Source organism: Mauremys mutica, chromosome 1 (assembly GCF_020497125.1).
Source record: "Mauremys mutica isolate MM-2020 ecotype Southern chromosome 1, ASM2049712v1, whole genome shotgun sequence".
NCBI classification, from domain to species: domain Eukaryota; kingdom Metazoa; phylum Chordata; order Testudines; family Geoemydidae; genus Mauremys; species Mauremys mutica.
The window spans coordinates 228,358,719-228,376,353 of record NC_059072.1 but is presented as its reverse complement, the minus strand read 5'-3'; positions in this window follow the sequence as shown (position 1 = coordinate 228,376,353).

The window sequence follows — 17,635 nt, the reverse complement described above, 5'->3', positions numbered from 1 at the left end:
GTCCTTCGGTTCTGCCCTCTCTCTGAATTATTAACCTCATTTCTATGGGGGGCACTGTTTTCTCCATAATATCCTCTCTATTTGAGCCTTGTGCAGCACTAATGCATTTCTTTTAAGAGCTCTCCAGGCATCTACAAGCAGTAGAAGAAGACTTGCTATTTATCCAATAGTGCAGGGTTCAATCCTCGGCTGACAGAGTTATTCCATCAGTGGTATTGAGCCTTAAATGCAGCACAATACCACCTCCCTTCAATAACAATTACACAAGGGAGGGGGGTTTTGCCTTTCCTTGCCTACATTTTCTCAAAAATGTGAATGAATTAATGACCTAGTATTGAAGTTGCACAAGTTTTCCATTGTATAGAAATAACGTTGATATTTCAGTAACAGTCTGCAGGCCAGATAGTAGATAGCCAGATGGGCCTTTACTCAATACTGAGTCAGAGTCCATCTGAAACCAATGGGACTTCTGAGGAGTAGGGTACTACTTCAGTGCAAGTAAGGGAGGCAAAAATCTGGCTATTTATATAATACACACACACATGTGCACATGCCAACAATATAACATGCACCTATAACACAACACTAGATATCTTCTCATGCTGAAAGGTGCTGGTGGCTGCCAAGCAGTAGGTCTTATATCCATTGCCAATCACAGATGTCATTAAAGCCAATTGTTATTCTAGCCCCCTTGACCCTGAAATGTATGCCTTGCTCAGGATCGTTAGCAGCTCTCTCAAATCAATGCCAATACCGTGACTTCCAGTTTTGGTGGGCATCACGCTAGCCAACATCAGCTGAGATGCTGCTGTGGTCTGGGAGTACTTGCCCTGCACAGCCCCAGTGACAGAGCCAAGTTTTGAAAATGCGAGGAGCAGAGGTGATGGCAGGAAGGCTGGGTGGGTAAGGATGCCGGCGGGGGGAGGGGAAGGTAGGGGCAGCTGAAGTGGGGTTAGGACACAGGGGATGGAGAGGGGCACGTGCAATAGGGCAGGGGGACAGATGGGAGGCAGGGATTGCCAGTTAGCTGGTCGCTGCCTGACCTGTGGGGGCAGACTTGCCCTTGGACTCAGCCAGGGAAGGGCCACCATGGACCAGTCTGAGCTGTGGGCTCCCCCCCACCAGGCTGGACCCTCCAGCTGCCTGGCCTGTGCCAAGATCTCTGTGGGTGTGTTAATGTGCACAGGGTGCACACTATGTGCACGCTGCTGATTCACATTCTCCTTTAGTTAATGTGCTTTGATTTAGTCCCATTGCAAAGATGACTAGATCAAAGTGCATTAATGAACTATTAATTAGCATCAGGGTGTGTGCAGACAGTCTGCACCATGGCAGGCTAGTGTGGGGTGGATCATCTCCGAGTGTGCTGAGAATATGCCCCCCTAAGCAGTTACTTAGCTTGCCTATCCCTAGAGGGGCCTCTGTGCATAATATGCTTGAAAAGGCACCATACATACACCTACGGTACGTCTACACAGCAAAGAAAAACCCATGGGTGGCCCGTGCCAGCCGACTCAGGCTTGCTGCGCTGTTTAGCTGCTGTATAGATGTCTTGGCTAGGGCTGGAGCCTGAGTTCTGGGACCTTCCCACCTCACAGGATCTTAGAGCCCAGATCCAGCACAAGGCCAGTGTAACAGGGTCGGACTCACCCCTGCGGCACCTCCTGCTGGTGACTCTGGGAATTAGCTCTTTTCCAGCACTGGAGCGCCCTCTGCAGGCCGGTGATCCACCTGTCCTCTGGCCCCCGTGTCCCTCCCTGGACCCGGTGCCCTTTCACATGGGGTGCTGCCCCTGGCAGTAACCCCTTTCTCTCTGGGTCTCCCCTCCTTGGGGAACCCCCACCCTCTATCCCCACCTTGCCTCAGTATTGGCTACTGCCAGTCATTGTCTAGCCCCACACTCTGGGGCAGACTGCAGTATCAGCCTACTCATCACAGGCAAAGGGGTTTGGACCTGCTGCCTTGGCCTATCCCTGGGCTGCCCTCTGCAACCCCCAGTACCTATTGGCCCACTGCTAGGCCACAGCCTGGGGCTTCTAGGCTGGAGTTCCCCAGCTCCTCAGCCTTTCCCCAGCCCTGCTTCACTCAGGTACCCAGTCTCTAGCTCCCTGCAGCCAGGCCCTTCTCTCTCTGAAGGCAGAGAGAGACTGTCTGCCTCTGGCCTCCCTGGCCTTTTATAGGGGCCAGCTGTGGCTCAGTTTGGGGCGTGGCCCCAGCTGCAGCCACTTCTCCAATCAGCCCAGCCTAAAGGCTGTCTTCTCAAGCCTCGGACCCTTCCCAGGGCTGTTTTTAACCCCTTCAGGGCCGGAGCAGGGGTTCACCCTGCTACACCAGACATCTACACAGCAGCGAAACAGCCCCACAGCCCGAGTTCTGTGAGCCCAAGTCAGCCTCAGTTGTCTAGTTGCTGTGTAGACATATCCCTAGAGGTCACTGGGTGGACAGTTACCTTCCCTCCCATTAGCTCCACCACTGGCTCCCCTGTCCTTTCTATGCACTGGGATATGCCAGCCCTGTAGCATCCTGTCCTCCCAAATGTGACCATCTAGAACACAAAGACAAAGAAAGCACCACCCAGGAGGGAGATCCTGTAGTCCCCAGCTCTAGCAGTGGGCATTCCATCTACCACTCTTGGCTAACTGCTTGTCCTTCCAGATACCAAGTGGATGAGACTGAGCAGGCTGTGCTAACAGCACCTGCCTTACCCACCTAGCAGGGGCTTAGTGCATATGTATGGGTCCCATTCGAACAGCAGGGAGGGATCTGCTAGTGAAGAACTGGTGTGATTAGAGTTACTGCCAAATCTTGATAAGGAAGCATAGCAAAAGCAGGCTCTATTTTTCCTTTTGGTTTCAAAGTGAAAGACTGGAGCCAGTTAACTTTTGCACTCTTTCTTCAGCCAGCAACAGCCCCACCACCCTCCCATCTCTTCCCTACCCCTTCTGCTAATGAAGGAGCCCTTCCCAGCTCTCTAAACACTTTTTCTACCAGTTGTCCTCACCTCCGTAGCACCTAAAGACCCCCTTTTCCCCAGCAAGCAGGCAGATCCTTGTGCCTTCTACCTGCCTTGCTGACGAGCCTCTTCAGCACAGAGCCACTCTGGGCCTCAGGCTGGTTCTGCCTTTGCACCAAGCTGCTGCTAGTGCGTTGATCCTGCTGCCCCTGCTGTTAGCTGGCCCGACACAAGGGACAGGGCTTGGCCATAGCAAGAGATAGTCCATATTCCCAGGCAGGGGCAGGGTGGAGGAGTGGTTCCTAAAGAGAACGAGATAAAGCTGACTTGGACTGGCTCAGCCCAGGGTGAAATCCTGACTCAACTGAAGTCGATGGCAAAGCTTCTATTCACTTCAATTGAGCCAGACTTTCATCCCACATGCCCCAATTCAGGTCTCTCTGCCCCTGACAAGTACAGACCTCCCCGCTAGAATCCTTGCTCCAAACTCTTAGTCCAGGAAACTCACCAGAAGTGGTGGTGCAAAACACTTAGGGTGTTTCATAGGGACAGTCCCAATATTCAGGGCTTTGTTTTATATAGGCGACGATTACCCCCACTCCCCACCTCTTGTTCTGATCTTTCACGCTTGCTATCTGGTCACCCTAAAAACACTTCAAACCTGACTCCTGTCTTAAGGGCTCAGATAAAGAGTAGAATGTTTGTTATTTTAAAGCACTCTTTTTCGCTGGCTACAAAAAATATTTTACTTTCTTTGTCCAGGAGGAGGGTCTATCCAGGAAATTATAGTGATATAACCATGCATTACCTCCTTAAAACAAATCCGAAAGAAAACACCATTGCTGTATGCTACTGATCACTTCCCTCAGTCTGCTCTATGAACTTGGAATGGCATCATTTTTAATTACCATATAGGAGGAGTGGAATTGGGAAAAGTTGTCTTTCATTTTGATTAAAGGTGTCTTATGTGCCAGCCTAACCGATGATCAGTGCTAATGCACCTTTAGGAGAGGCAGATCTCATTAAGCCTATAGCTGTCTATAAAAAGGCACATGCATGACTGGAATTAAAAGGATGCTTTTCCACTTCCTTTTTCAATATCACAGAACTCTTCACCCACATTAACTGATACTTCAGACTCTGGCAAGAAAATCATTTCCTGGATTGAATGGCATACTGCACAAAGGGCAGATGCAATATACTTAAATGAAAAAAAACCCACCCTGTCACTTTAAGAATACTACTTAAGTCCATCTTTTCCAGTATTATTAGTCTAAATTACTTGAAAAATAAACTGCTAAAAATATCAGAAGCAGTGCCTCACGCTAAACTATCTAGCATCTACTCTAATAATAGGCCCTACCTCCTTCTACACCCTTGAGTTGTAAGGATCTCATTTGGTATAAAAGTAATCAACGGGTAGAGTCGATGCTGTCAAGCATAAATAATATGCTTGATAGCAAAGCCTCTAATATTGAAGTCCTAGGTGAAAAGAGGAATGTGTGTTGCCATGAAAACAAATACCCATCTAAGCTCTCCCCTGCCGTGCCTCACTGCTGTTATGAAACCTAATTGAAGAGAGCTAGAGTTTTTCCATTACTATTCTTTCCCTCACACCCGCCGCCTGTTTAAGTGACTACATAAGAATGGCCATACTGGGTCAGATTAAAGGTCCATCTAGCCCAGTATCCTGTCTTCCAACAGTGGCCAATGCCAGGTGCCCCAGTGGGAATGAACAGAACAGGTAATCATCAAGTGATCCATCCCCTGTCACCCATTACCAGTTTCTGGCAAACAGAGGATAGGGACACCATCTCTGCCCATTCTATCTAACAGCCATTGACTATTCCAGCAAGTTTGTATGTCAATTAGAAATGGCTGGGCTTTAATACACATTCTGACTGCACGTACATCTGTATGGGGCAGCATGTCTGCTGCAGCAGTACATACATACTTACTAATCCTACTGTATGCTTTTTGCTTACCAGAGTAGTAGCTCTGGGACTCCTTTGACTGACATCATCCCCCACAGTTCCCCTCCCTCCCCACGGTAAGCTCTCACCCCTGATATGGCTTATGATAAGAAAAGGCACAAACTCCAAACTATTAAATGAGGTGTTTCTGTCATGCAGCAGCTGAAATAGGAGGGGACATCGGAACAGGCCATGTGGTCCCACTGCCACCAGGAAAAGATTGCCCATGAGTGGAAGTGTTCGAGAACAACCCTTCACTTTTTTTTTTTTTACAATTAAATAAAAACTTTTCCTCTCTGCTCTCAGACTGAGTCTCACTGGTCTCTTATGCAGGAGGGCTGCCCAGGGTGCAGATGCAATAACAAATGGTAGCAGGGCTCAGGGGATGGTGGTAGGTTGAGTGTACCATTGCCAACTTACTAGTTCTGGGCTTCAGACAATTGCTTATTTATTGTTTTGTTTTTTAGAGTGTAAACTCTTTGGGGCAGAGGTTGGCTTCTCTTAAGTGGGTGAGATTCCATAGCCCAAGAGAGGGGCACCTGAGGCAGCTTTAGGATGGCCTTTGCGCTGTCCCAATCCTGGCCTCTCTGGGGACTCAAGAGGCACCTGGCATAACACAGACAGTCCAGAGGGCCCTTCTAAGCTGCAGCAACCTTCTCAGGCTCCCCTGTGGGCTGCAGCACCGCCTGGAATTTCTGCAGCACCACATGCTGAGGCCCTGCCCTTGACGTACCCCTTCCACCCTCTGCTCTGCCCTGACATGTCCCCCTATGTCAAGGATTCCAAGGGGGATCTAGGAACGAAGCCTTGGGTCTGTCTCTGCAGAGTCTGCACCAGAGGAATCCTTCCTTGGCTGCAATCGTGGGGCCCCCTTATGCTGCTCTGGCCTTTTACCTGGTGAAAAGGGACTGAAGCAGGGCTGAGGACCTTACCCCGTGCTTGTACGGTGCCTAGCACAATGGGGACTCACGCCTGGGTGCGGTCTGTAAATGTTACCTGTATGCAAGTTATATTAAATCTCAAGAAGTGTCCAAAAGTGTCTAATGCAGCTGGATCTTTTGGGGTGTTCTTAAGCCATCATTAATTTCAAGTAGCTGATCTGAGTTTCACTGACATCCAAGCCGATTTTGGGCTTGATATATCAGCATAAACAAAAAGTTTGAAAATACAGTAATTTACTTCAGTGTTTTCAGCAGTGTTGCTTTTTCTCCCCAGGCAGTGATGGTGGTGTTATTAAAAATTAACAAATATCATGCTGGTCCTGTAATCTTTCTGGCAAAGTGCAAGCCATTGGAATCCAAATGAAAAACTGGTCTGGGTATCATTAAGGTATGGATCTTACACAGCATTTACAGCTGGTTTAATGAGATTGCTTCTTTAAATAACCATTTGGAAAAAAAAAAGTTGTATGCCATCATTTTATACAGCTCCTTCTCATCTGGGAATCGCGGCAATTAAAACAGACTTGTCAAAAAGTCTTTAATGGTCTTGACTTTTAACAGCGTTCTTGCCAGTAAAAGAAGGAGGCAACAGCAGGCTTGTCATGAATCTTTAAGAGAATATATAATTAGATGTATTAAAATGTTCTGGTTTTAGCAAAGGCTGTCTCAGTTAGCTTCCCAAACGCTTGATATGATTAATCTTTGATTGCTCCTAATGTTTAATTTGTTTCAAAGACAAAGGGCCAAATCAGAAAAGACTCTCAGATGGTTTGAGTTACACTTCCTTCCAGCCCCCTCAGCTTGTATGCGGCACTGACAAACTCCCTGAGGCTCTCCCCAAAGAGTACCCCTCTGTGCACAATCAACTAACACAACTAGTGCTACCAAAAAGATACAGAGCCATGGCCATGAGGGCCCTGCATGATGACTTGGGACAATTGGGAATGGAGAGAACCCTGGAACTTATTCGTAGTAGGTTCTACTGGCACCGAGGACGTACATAAGAAATGCAAGACATGCGCTCAGTGTGTTCAAAGGAAAACTCTGCCCACTAGAGCAGCACACCTGAAGACTATCGCCAGCAGCAAAACTTTGGAGCTGGTATGCATCGATTTCTTGTCTTTAGAAGTGGACAGGAGAAATATTGGGAACATTTTAGTAGTGACTGACCATTTTACACGGTATATGCAGGCATATCCCACACATGACCAGAGGGCCACCACCACTGATCGAGTGTTGTGGGAGAAATATTTTTCAGTGCATGGATTTCTGGCTCGGATACACTTTGACCAGTGATGGAACTTTGAGAGCCACCTCCTGAAGGAGATGCTAAGGATGGCAGGAATTAAGAAATCCAGAACAGCACCTTATCACTCACAAGGTGACCCTCCGCCAGAGTGATTTAATTGGACTCTGTTGGATATGCTGGGGACTTTATGTCCAGAGCAGAAAGAAACCTGGAGCCAGCATGTTGCATTTTTGGTGCATGCCTACAGTGCCACGGAGAATGATGCTACAGGAGTCACCCCATATCTCTTGATGTTTGGGCAAGAGCCAAGATTACCTATGGACCTGTGCTTTGGAGTGTCAGAGGATGGAGAAAGATATGAGACACAACTGCAGTATGTTTCCCAACTAAGAGAAAAATTGCAGGATGCATATCGCTTGGCTACAGCTGCTGCCCGCAAGAACTCGGATAGTAACAAGCACCGGTATGATGCTAGGGTGCGTTCGCAGGAGCTCCAGCATGGGGACAGAGTTCTACTGAGGAATTTGGGTGTTGCTGGCAAACATAGGTTGCAGATAGATAGAAGGGAATACCTTACCTGGTGGTGGAAAAGCTGGGAGGTCTGCCAGTCTGCAAGATTAAACCTGAGACGGGGTCAGGGCAAATAAAGACGGGACATAGGAACCTCCCACTGCCTGTGGGGGAATTGGTAGGCGCCCCTTATGGAATGGACTATGACATGGGACCTGGGCGAAAAAGGGTGCTGGACCAAATCCACCACCCAACACACACGACGGGCCCTGTGGGGCTAATTTACTTTTATCTAGCACATCTGAAAGTGAGTCTGAAGAGGAGGGCACTACCATGGAGTATCCTAGACTAGAGACCAGATTCCAGACTCCATCAGCTGAACCCGGTGAGAGCTCCACTTCTTCAGCTCTAAAACCCAGGGCAGAAGCATTTAGGCCTGTTGCTGGCAACCCCCCATCGATGATGAGACCAGCCTGGGACAAAGAGCTTGTCCCACCAACCTCCTCAGACCTCCTGGAAGAAAAACAGACCTGTGATGATACATCTAGGTTGTTGGATAGAGGGGTCATACAAGTGGAAGGTATCGCTGGTGTCCTGGAAATTCCAGTACCATATCAAGAGATGCAGGGACCTGTGCCAGTCTCCCCTTGCCCTTGTCATGCCCACTCTCAATAGGTGTGACAGGGCTGTAAGGCCAGTAAACAGGCTAACGTACGATGAGCCTGGAGTGGTTAGTGAGGAAGTGATACACTTAGGTCACAGACTTGTGGCAGCCACAGTGGGGGTTTCCTCAGACCCTGTGAGGAGAACTCATGCAGTTGGTATAATCTGGAGCATGATTTGCTAGGACAACAAATTCTCGGCTGAGGGGTGGATGTAAGAGTTTAAATGAACGGAATGAATTCTCCCCTGACAGTTAGCTGGGAGGGGGAGAGACTTCCGGAGCAAACTATATTTACATGAACACACCTACTCTGCTTAGATATCCAGCAGATTGAGCGCTGGTGCTCAAAATGATCAATTTTGGCTGGTGTTGGGTTACAAATCACTTTAGTACTGAATGCAGGGGTAGTGAAATGCTATTACCAATGTTGTTGGCATTATTGTATGAATACAGGGAAGCAGGTCTGTGCTTAACCGATCCCAAATGAGGGGTCATCCTCAGCTGAAAAGACCTCTTTAATCCAGATGCTCGAATGCCAGAGCCCTGTGAAAGTAAGAGGGGTGGAGATAGGTGTCCCAGCCAGGAGGTGTGGCCCCTCCCCCAAGGGTTCTCCCTGGACTGGTTTAACCTGTTCTCCCACACTGTTGAAAGAAAGAGCTAAATAGGCTCTATTAGGAGCCTCTCTGTTATTTTAAATGCTCAATCAGAGCTGAAATCACTTGTGTTAGGACTGGGTTTCTGCCCTGCCTGCTAAGAGCTGAACTTTACTAAGAGACTGATGTGCAGAGGTCACAGCAGAGAGGCAGGTGGCAGCAGCAGGTGACTGACAGTCGGCTGGTGAACGAGTGGCTGGTGAGGCAGAGAGGCGTGGCAAGAGTGGTGAGCAGGCAGCCAGCAGGGTGGCTGGTGGAGAAGCATGGTGAGCAGCCAGCAGGGCGGCTGGCGGAGAGGGCCAGAGCAGAGCCCCACAGAGAGGCACGGCGATTGGATGGCAGGGTGGCTGGCAGAGAGGGGTGGCAAGCGAGTGCCCAAGCAGTGGAGTTAGTAAGGTGCCTCTTTATCCCCTCCGCCCAGGGTGGAGGTGAACTCTGCAGATGCACCTGAACTCTGGGTCTGCACTGACCAAGGACAGCAACTGTGAGTGGGGTGCAGAGAAGGATCAGGCACATGAAAGGGACTTTTGGGTTGTTGGACTTAAGACCCTGAGGGAAAAAGGACACTGTCCAGCTTTCTTGGAGGGTGGGTCTTTTGCTCATGGTTTATGTTTATGAACCCCGTTTGCGGTGTTTTCCCAAATTAACACTGAGTTACTTCCCTCCTTTTATTAAAAGTTTCTTTTCTACACTCAGAGTCTGTGCTTGTGAGTGGGGAAGTATTGCCTCTCAGAGGTGCCCAGGGGTGGTGTGTAATTTTCCCAGGTTACTGGGTGGGCACTTGAGCCAGTTCTGTGTTGTATCGATGGAAAGGAATCCCTAGATATTGAACCCGGCCCTGGTTGTTGCTGGCTTCACCTGGCAGAAGGGTTACACCTCTGTACATCACTTCTAAATTTGGACCATTAAGTTTAAAGGAGTCTAGATCTGTCTATCTTATGGGCTTTTCCCTTCAAAGCTACTCTCTTCCAACCTTTTCTTGCTGAGTTTACATAATTTAGAATCCCTTAGTTGTACTGGAGCAAATTCAGAGGTGATGTGTAGGAGTGGATGTAAGATGATATAATTTATATGCCAAAGAGGCCAGAAGAAGAAAAAATTCAGCAGCTTGGATTCTTTTTCGGATTCTTGACTTTCCTTAACTATCCCCTCTTATTTGTGCACTCACACATTTCCATATGGAGCCTGATTATATTTCCTCTTATTAGGGGTGCCAACTTTCTAACCATCCCTTCTCTGAGGCCCCACCCCCACTTGCTACCAAGTTGCTCTCCGTTGCTCACTGTCCCCCACCTTCACTCACTTTCACCGGGCTGGGGCAGGGGGTTGGGTGCAGGGGGGCGATGAAGGCTCCAGCTGGGGGTGCAGGCTCTGGGGGGGCAGGGATGAGGGGTTTGGGGTGCGGGAGAGGGCTCCAGGCTGAGGCAGGAGGTTGGAGTGCAGGGGGGGGGTGAGGATTCCAGCTGGGGGCTCAGGCTCTGGAGTGGGGCTGGGGATTAGGGGTCTGGCATGCAGGAGGGGGCTGGGGCAGGGGGTTGAAGTGTTGTGGGAGGTGCAGGCTCTGAGAAGGAGTTTGGGTGTGGGAGGGGACTCTGGACTGGGGCAGGAGGTTGGGATGCAGTGGGGGTAGGTGAGGGCTCTGACTGGGGGTGTAGGTTCTGGGATGGGGCGGGAGGGGGCTCTGGACTGGGCAGGGGGCTGGGGTGTGGGGGTTATGAGGGCTCTGACTGGGGGTGTGGGCTCTGGGGTGGGGCCAGGGATGAGGGGTTTGGGGTGCAGGAGGGGGTTCTGGGCTGGGGCAGCGGGTTGGGGTGGGGGGGCAGGGTGAAAGCTCTGGGAGGGACTTTGGGTGCAGGAGGGAACTCTGGGCTGGGGTGGGGGGTTGGGGTGTGAGGAGGGATTTGGGGTCCCAGCAGTGCTTACTGTGGTTCCCAGAAGCAGCTTCCAGGTCTCTGCATCCCCTAGATGCATGGGCGGCCAGGGAGGCTCCACGCGCTGCCCTCGCACCCACAGGTGCTGCCCCTGCAACTCCCAGTGGTTGTGTTTCCTGGCCAATGGGAACTGCAGAGCCAGGCCTCAGGACGGGAGCAGAGTGCAGAGCCTCCCTGCTCATCTACACATGCTCTTGGTAGCTCCGTGAGAACTAGCACAAGTATAAATAGGAGTGCAGCCACAGCAGCACAGGCAGAGACAGAACAGTTTAGCTGCACCAAGTATGTACCCACTGCTTTCCGCTGAATTTAATTTGTTTTAGTTTAATGCCAAATGTGTCAAAAGTACGATATAGAAAAATGCAATCTCTTTTTTCTGTTAAATATACTATTAGATTGTAATAACAATACTAGAGAAAATTAAGTGTAACAAAGCATTGCTTAATGTACCAATTCTCCATACATTCATTTATTTTTCTCTATAGCCACTTTCAAAAAAAAATTTGAGTAGAAGAGCCAAACATATCTAGAATTCTAATCTTCTCACATTATGGTAAATAATTATTTCATGTAATACAATGAAGTATATAAAAAGAGTTTGATCCACATTTTTGTGGGCATTTTTATAAATTTTTAACAATCTAAAAAAAATTATAAATAGAAGTTGGACCCATATGGCAGTATGATATAAATTCATAAAAGTATGGATAGTCTTATTCTCTTACTCATTTTAGGACTGAATACATGCACTTGGAACTACACTGCTATAGGAAATAAATATCCTACTTTTCTATCCAATTTTGTGCAGAATTGAACTGTCATATAGATAAATATGCAAACAGTCTGCAAATAGATTTATTTTTCTCATTGTACTGCATGGCCTTTTTATAGTTCTGCATTTTGTATATTTAATTATTAATTTTAAAATGTATTGGTAAGCAAAAAGGTTTTATTAACCACAAGATATGTAACATGCGAATCTGAATAGCTATTCTTTGGAAAACACTTGGTTTTATAAGTGAGTTGACTTCATCAAAATGTATCAGCTTTCCAAGATTGACAAAGAAACTTACTATTTCATAGCTATTAGGTGGCCTATCTGAAATAAATTCTTGCTCTCATATATTTCCTACTGGGCACATGTCCACCAGACACAAACCACCACCACACTTGGCATTAATTGCCACATTTATTAAAATGCAGGTCTACACTACAGACTTACTTTAGTATAACTACGTTGCTCAGGAGTGTGAAAAATCTACATCCCTGAGCAACGTAGTTATATGGACCGAAGCGCTGGTGTAGACAGCATTATGTCGGTGGGCGAACTTCTCCCACTCACATTGCTATCACCTCTTGCAGAGATGGATCAACTATGCTGATGAGAAAGCTCTCTCCTGTTGGCGTAGAGTGTCTTCATTAAAGCACTACAGTGGCGCAGCTGTAGACCTGCCCTCAGGCCTTGATTCAACAGTACACTTAAGCATGGACTTAAAACTTTAAACATGTGCTTTAAGTCCCATGGACTTCATTGTGCAGCCTGACATCTAGACCAGGAGCAGAGAGCCCAACAAGGTAGGAAGCTTTTGCTGGCAAGAGCTGCAGCAGCAACTAGATACAAGCCTCCGGGGCTGTGAGGTAGGGCTTGCAGCTTACGTACCACCACAAGGAAAGCAATATGTGCGACATCTGGATGAAAGTCCAGAGAGGTCCCCAGTGAGCCAACAGACTGTGGAGTTGAGCCGTGGGTAGTAGGTCTCCAGGAGATATCTAATTGTCCTTGAAGAGAAGAATAGCACCCCAGGTACTAAGCCTGATGACCTCTACCACTCTATTGTCTGCCCCCTACAGCTCAGGTAAGAATTATCTTTAACTTCTGTTGTAACTAAGCCGTTGTTAATAGAATATTTTCAAGCTTCTTTTCCACAAGCCCTACATGTAGTGAGTAATGTAGCTTTCAGTATCATTATGTAATCTACTTAAATATGAAAAATGAATAAGCATTGTTGCTATAAAATCTTTTTCAAAATAATATCAGTCACATTCCAAGCCAATGTTCAAATCTTGTACAAGTCATAGGACACTCTAAAGGCAAGTCCGTAGTCTTTGTGAAAAGCAGCAACATCTCAGGTATCTAAAACATAGAATCATAGAATATTAGGGTCGGAAGAGACCTCAGGAGGTCATCTAATCCAATCCCCTGCTCAAAGCAGGACCAACACCAACTAAATCATCCCAGACAGGGCTTTTTGTTGCTTTATTAAAAGATACACTGTCCCTAGCACAGACTTACTTTGCATTATCCCCCTCGCTGCTACTGAATGGACACAATGTCTGGCAAGTCTAGATTTCTTGTGGTGTTGGGCATATCCAGTACATATTTTGACATCCTACAGATTTCAGCTCCTTTCTCCTTTAAACTGAAGGAAATCTGAATGTTTTGTCCAGAGCTCGTGGAAGATGTCCTCATCTCCCTTTCCATTGGTGATATTCCCCTCTGGTGTTATTTGGACTGGTGATCTGATAAGTCACTCCAATCCTTGACTCTGGAAGCCAGCCTTACCCTGTTCTGCTGTGAGAACCCCCACTACTGGGCTGTTCATGCACAGCCTCTGGCATGTAAGCTGCTCCTAGGATTGTGCACCTGAATGACACCAGCCAATATCTCCAGTCCCAGAAACAACCTGGGAATCTCCTTCTTGCAGTGTCCAGTTATGCCCGCTGGATGCTGCAAGCTTATATGAGTTCGTCAATTTAACAAAGAAATTGATATGTACCAGGCTTGTTATCCCAAGGGGAGTCTCTGTCACGCTTCAAACTAAACGCACTGCTTCAGGTAGAATAAACAAACAGATTTATTAACTATAAAGATAGATTTTAAGCAATTATAAGTCAAAGCATAACAAGTCAGATTTGGTCAAATGAAATACAAGCAAAACGCATTCTAAACTGATCTTAACACTTTCAATGTCCTTACAAACTTAGATGCTTCTCACCACAGGCTGGCTGGTTGCCTTCAGCCAGGCTCTCCCCTTTGATCAGCGCTTCAGTCCCTTGGTGTGGTGTCTGTAGATGGAGGTGGAAGAGAGAGAGAGAGAGCATGGCATATGTCTCTCACTTTTATCATGTCCTTTCTTCCCTCTTGGCTTTGCCCCCCTCCCCCGCATCAGAGTCAGGTGAACATTACCTCATCACTGTCCCAAACTGACCAAAGGAAAGGAGATGACTCACTGGAGAGTCCAACAGATCCTTTTGGTCATGCCTAGGCCAGTGTCCTTTGTTCCTGTGAGGCTGGGCTGTGTTTGTCCCATAAATGCCCTGATGAGGCGTGAACCGCCTCTCTGATCTTGGAGAGTTTTTGCCTGGGCTTGCTCTAAGCTGGGGATTGGCAACCTTTGGCACATGGCCCGCCAGGGTAAGTACCCTGGCGGGCCGGGCCAGTTTGTTTACTTGCCGCGTCTGCAGGTTTGGCCAATTGCGGTTCCCACTGGCCGCAGTTCGCTGTCCCAGGCCAATGGGGGCTGCGGAAAGCAGCAGCCAGCACATCCCTCAGCCCAGGCCACGTGCCAAAGGTTGCTGATCCCTGCTCTAAACCATGAGGATACATTTTCAGCCTCATAACTATATACATGAAATTATAACCTATAACCTTACTATTACATTGCTGTAACAATTATTATAATATCACTATAAAAACCATGCTCAGTGCATTATGAGTCTTCCTAAGACACCCAACATGACAAACTTTGCATTGGATACCACACAATCATTTTATAAAGATGAAGATGGGGATGTAGGGTGTTCCCCCGAGTACAGAGCATCACACCCTTCCTTTAGCTTTTCCCTCCATTTAGCTCCTGACAGATGTGCCGTCTCAACAGAAGTCTGCTCGGGCCTAATTTTTAAGCCTGAACTGGACCCAAGCCCACCCCACCCCAACCTGAGAGGGTCAAATAATTTTCCAGCACGATCTTTCCCTCCAAACCTGAGTCAGAGCTGCCACCACTGCTGCCACTGCCTCCAGCCCATGGGGTCAGTGCAGCTGCAGCTGCATGTGCCAGTGACTGCATGGCCTGCTGCTGCTGTTCCCCATCCCCTGCTGTGCTGTCTGTGTGCCGGGCAGTGAGAGGCAGACTCTGCAGCACACACACTGCGCAATGAGGTGGCAGCGACTGGCAGGAATGGGGCATTTAGCTGACACCACCATGCTAGCCTCAGGAGCAAGAGGAGGCGACCCTACCCAACCTGTGTGTGAGAGGTTCCAGTTGTTTTCCTGCCTTGCCAAGACCCGACGTTTGCAGTCAGGTCCTTTCAGCTCAGGTTTCAGGGCTCTATACTTCAGTGCCCCACCCCTTTTCATCCTCTTATTCTATCTCTAAATAAAATACAAGGTACAGGAGAAGTAAGCGTTCATTTTTAATCCAGATGTGAAAGCTAAATTAGAAAATAGATAGGCAGGGACACTGTTTTTACCAATCAGAGGGCACTTTTTACAGCATTTCTCTACCTTTCCCTTCTTGTCCATGTTTAGGCCCCCAGCCTTCTTGCATGTAGGTGACTGCACCACGGATGGATTGGGGCCTTCCTTCGTCTCTCATTTGGGGTCTGATCCAATACCCGTTAAAGTCATCGGAAAGACAACAATTGACTTAAAAAAATATTGGCTCCGGCCTGTTGTCTCTTCCTTTCCGGGTTGCCGACCCTGAACAGTAAGAGCGAGTGCTTCTGATCACGAGGTACTTGTTCAGCATGAACAATACATTGCAGTTAGCGCAATTTACCTTCTGACATTCACACCCCCTTTTCACTGGGACTCATACGTTTTGTTTTCACCAAACACCTGAAGACCTCGAGAGACATGGTCATAAATCAAAATCTAATTAATTGATTGAATAGCATTTCACTCTGGCACAATAGAAATTGTAATTAACACATCTGATGAAAATTCATGAAACTGAATTTACCAAAGAGAGACAGGGCTGTTGGGCCTTTTCCCTGTTCATAAAACAGACAATTAAAACCAAATTCACCAGCTGTCTTGTTAACTCTGTTCATGTGGTTTAAATATGCTTTTAATAAAGTTTTTAAATGATGAGAATCATGTGTTCACTAAATAGAACCATAGAGATTAAAAAGGGCCTGTTAAATTACCTCGCCCATCCTCTGGCAGTGCGAGTGTGTCCCGTTCTCCTATTTTTTAGTTCTTTGCCAAGTCTAATTTTGATACCGAGTTGAACCCTGATTGTGTAAGCAGATGCATGCAAGCAGACTCTTGTACCTACACAGAGCCTCATTGACGTCACTGGGGCCTAGTACAGGTGCAGTGGTCCATTCATGTGCACGCGATTGAAGGTTCACAGCCTCATGTACTGGGAACATTTTTACTGGATGCTTTAGCCCTCTGTGACAAGCAAATATTTCTAAGAATAGTTGTTAATCCTCAATGTTCCTTTAAGATTCAACCACCATTCGTTTATTCTACAATAGCTATCTACATCTGGAACATGTGTTATCCAGGCTATTTATTACCTATTTATTGTATTTCACAAACTGCCAGCCATTAGCAGAGGAGACACAGTAGAGTAACTCAGAACTGGGTTGTCACGGAAGCATACAGATCATCAAGGTGTTCCTGTGAGAGATAGTGCTTTGGAAGAGCAAGAAATGCCCTAAAGATAGAAATATTTTTTAAATCTCTGAAATACTCCTAGGATCACAAATACAAACGGCACATATAGCAAAGAAGGTTTGGTGAAGATTCAAAGAGCGAAGTGTAAGTGTAAAGGGAGTAGGCCACATCCTCAGGTAGCGTAAGTCAGCGACACTGATTTAAACCAGCTGAGGATATGGCCCAGGAGTTCAAAACAAGCATGGTCATAGCTGTGCTTTCCCCTAAAATATTCTGATTGCTCCATTCAACAAGTCATTTAAAATATATAGACCCTTACACAGCTACAGGAGTCAATTTGTAAGATAGGAGTATCAATGGAAGCAAATAGCAGTTACATATTCTCAGCATCTCACAGAATCATAGAAAAATGTATTGCTGGAAGAGAGCCTGCACTGAAGTGGAACTAAGTATTATCTAGACCATTCCTGACAGGTGTTTGTCTAGCCTGTTCTTAAAAATCTCCAGTGATGGAGATTCCACAACTTCCCTAAGTAATTTGTTCCAGTGCTTAACTACCCTAACAATTTGGAAGTTTACCTTAATATCTAACCTAAGGGTACGTCTACACTACAAGACTATTTCGAATCTACTTAATTCGAATTTGTGGAATCGACCTTATGAAGTCGAATTTGTGTATCCACACTAAATACACTAATTCGACTGTCTGAGTCCACAGTAACGGGGCCAGCGTCGACTTTGGAAGCGGTGCACTGTGGGAAGCTATCCCACAGTTCCCGCACTCCCCGCTGCCCATTGGAATGCTGGGTAGAGCCCCCAATGCCTGCTGGGGGAAAAAATGTGTCGAGGGTGGTTTTGGGTAACTGTCATCATTGAACCGTCAATCACGCCCTCTCTCCCTGAAAGCGCCGGCGGGAAATCTGTTCGCGCCCTTCTCTTGTCAGTTACAGCGCGTACGCCACAGCACTGCGAGCATGGAGCCCACTGCGATCATCGCTGCACTTATGGCCGTTGTCAACTCCTCGCACCTTATCGTCCACCTCTTCCACAGTCAGCTGCTGAGAAATCGGGCGAGGAGGCTCCGGCAGCGCGGTGAGGACAGGAATTCACAGAGTGGCAGAGACCTCTCACA